The sequence below is a fragment of the Trachymyrmex septentrionalis genome, unplaced genomic scaffold, assembly GCF_001594115.1.
Source record: "Trachymyrmex septentrionalis isolate Tsep2-gDNA-1 unplaced genomic scaffold, Tsep1.0 scaffold241, whole genome shotgun sequence".
Lineage (NCBI taxonomy): Eukaryota > Metazoa > Arthropoda > Insecta > Hymenoptera > Formicidae > Trachymyrmex > Trachymyrmex septentrionalis.
This window is the reverse complement of record NW_017305399.1, coordinates 379,462-382,433: the sequence shown is the minus strand read 5'-3', so window position 1 is coordinate 382,433 and position 2,972 is coordinate 379,462. Positions and strand designations below refer to the sequence as shown.

At 28.0% G+C, this 2,972-nt stretch overlaps 1 protein-coding gene across 1 annotated transcript in view; it reads left to right on the top strand.

Annotated features, from left to right (window-relative positions):
* The window catches only part of LOC108748802 (mitochondrial fission regulator 2-like), a 14,874-nt gene that overhangs the window by 1,086 nt on the left and 10,816 nt on the right, over positions 1-2,972 (top strand). The gene's annotated exons all lie outside the window — the stretch shown is intronic.

Sequence of the window (2,972 nt, the reverse complement as noted above, 5' to 3'; positions counted from 1 at the left end):
TTCTGAAATATTAATTCAATTTAATTGAATGTATATTAGATAGTAGTTCAACATCTTAACACTCGGACCGGGAAGGCGCTTTGTATTTAAAGTCTTAATACATAAATTTAAATTTATAAAAAATAAATAAATACTCCGACGTTTATGATGGAAAAAACTTGGGATTGAAGCTTTATAAATTAATGAAACAAAGTGAACAGAATCAATTCAAATTAATACTATTTATTTGTGATTAAAAAGTTGTCAAAGAAAAAAATTTGTTGCTCTGCAACTTTTCTTAAAAAATGAGTTCTGCTAAAAAAAGATTAAAGTAGGGGAACAACATACATAACAATGTTGTATTCAATAGAAAGAGCAACTTTGCAATTATTATAAAATTTTTTAATATGATTGGTTTTGCTCTTAGTTCCTCACTGAATCTAATGACGAATTCGATTGGAAGCCCTAGTGTGCATTGGGACATATTAAACTCGTTGTACACTGATTTAATTTGAGTATAAGAATAAAATGCAAATATTTCAAATTATAAAATATATTATTTTACCTAATAATATAATAAACTGTATTGAGTATTTTACGATTTTATCAATGTCTATGTTTATTTATAAACATATCTTTATGATATTTTGTGTATGATGGCTTTAATGTGCTAACTGTGCTCACTGAATACGTCCAATCGAATTCGCTATAAATGTATAAACCAACCATATTCAAGAATTTTACAACAGTTGCAAAGCTGCTTTTTCTGCTGAACGTATCCGTTGATATTTTACTTAAAAGTAACAGGAATTTGTGCTAATCCAGATAGCAATGTGTCTGTCTTGTTGCTTGCTAAGTATACATTGCTAAGTATGTTGCTACTAGAATTATAGTAACTGAATCCTTATTTGTTAGCAACTCGATGTCTTCACGATATGATAATATTGAGTAGCAGCTTGCCAGCAATTTGCCGACAACTTTAAAATTGTCATTATCAAAATTCGTACTATTGCCATCATGTTGCCATAATAAGCAGCATTATACAATGCTGTCGTATAATATTGCCGACAACGCAAGATAACATTGACGCAGCTATCTTGCTGTTAAACTGCTGGCAATACATATACACATTGTTGTCTGCATGATGCTACAATGTCGGTAATTCGAAATCGTTGAAGATAAATCTACGGCAAGTTGCCAGCATCATAAGCAATCACAGATTTGTGCGATTTTGCTAAGACATGCTTTGCTTTCTGTAAATATATTGTTGAAATATCCAAATTTCGAATCGATTATTTCGAATCTTGCAAAATAAGTGTAAATAATAAATAAGTAAATAATAATGATAAATCTCTCAGCATACAATCAATTATAAAAGTAAACTACAATAACAAAATTTGTTTAAATAACAAAATTAGCTTGCATACATTTAGTACGGAGACTTTGGGTAAGGGAGATCAGGGATAGTTGATACAATTTTTAAGGAATCTTTTTGCACGCAACTAATAAATAGAATATAAACCGTAAAGTCATTTTACAATAGTCACATGCTTGCATTACACCAAAATTATTTTTATAATTTAATAATATGATAACTTTCTAGTATTAATAAAGTATATAAGATCATATAATACATCTTGTAACATCTAACCCCATATGCGGGATCGGATGTTACAGTTACTGGGATCACTTGTTACATATACATATTTCAAAATTATATTAAAATTTACAATAATAATAAAGGACTTTTGATATTAATAAAAAATAAATATAACAATAAAGGGCATATAAGAATCAATAACATATTAAATTATATATTTAAAAAAACGAAAAATTACAAAATAATATACTGTATTCTAAACAATTACAATTAAAATACGCTATTAAATACATGTTTTGGTCTTTGAATTAGATCCTCTTCAGATATTTACTTAATATAAAGATGTTACCATAATCCAATAGTGTTGATTGTGAAAAAAATACATCATCGTGATTTTAATAATCTATTAGCTTGATATTCTTAATATTCTTGTATAAATTTGAAATAAAAAAAATGTGTTTGACGCATGTTTACAGCGCAAATTAAAATTAACAATAATAATAAAGGACTTTTGATATTAATAAGAAATAAATATAATAATAGGGTATATAAGAGTCAATAACAAATTAAATTATATATTAAAAAACGAAAAATGTGTCAAATACATTTTTCTTATTTCAAATTTATATAAGAATATTAAGGGGCAACAAAATTAACGCAACACCTGTTCACTCTGCAAAAGATAGACAAATTTCAAGATACAATAACTTCGTCAAAAATTGTCGTATCGGGATATTAATTAAAAAAGCATTTTATAGGTTGAAACGTCTACTTTTCAGATTGTTACTTAAAAAACGATCTCACAGAGATTTCATGAACACAAACATAAATAAAGATATAAAATCTCAAAATTTTTTGCGAAATTTACGGAGTTCCACGGACTGGATTAAAAATTGTATACAAATGCGATTTATATCATTCGAAAGAGCAAATCTTTACCTTTAATTTGCTTTTTTACGAAGTTGCGTACGATTTTTTTTCATCGAGTTTTTTGGGGACCATTTTTGGTTCCCAAAAAACCCGGACCATTTTTGCTTCAACGTTGAATGATATAAATCGTATTTATATACAATTTTTATTCCACTCCATGGAGCTTTGCAATTTCATAAAAAATTTTGAGGTTTGATATATCTTTATTTATGTTTGTATAACTTCATAAAATCTCCATGAGACCGTTTTTTTAAGTAGCAATCCGAAAAATAGAGGTTTCTACCTGTAAAATGCTTTTTTAAACATCCCGATACGACAATTTTTTACGAAGTTATGGTACCTTGAAATTTGCCTATTTTTGCAGAGTAAACAGATGTTGCGTTAATTTTGTTGCCTAGTGTGTGTGTGTGTGTGTGTGTGTGTGTGTGTGTGTGTGTGTGTGTGTGAGTGTGTGTGTATGTGT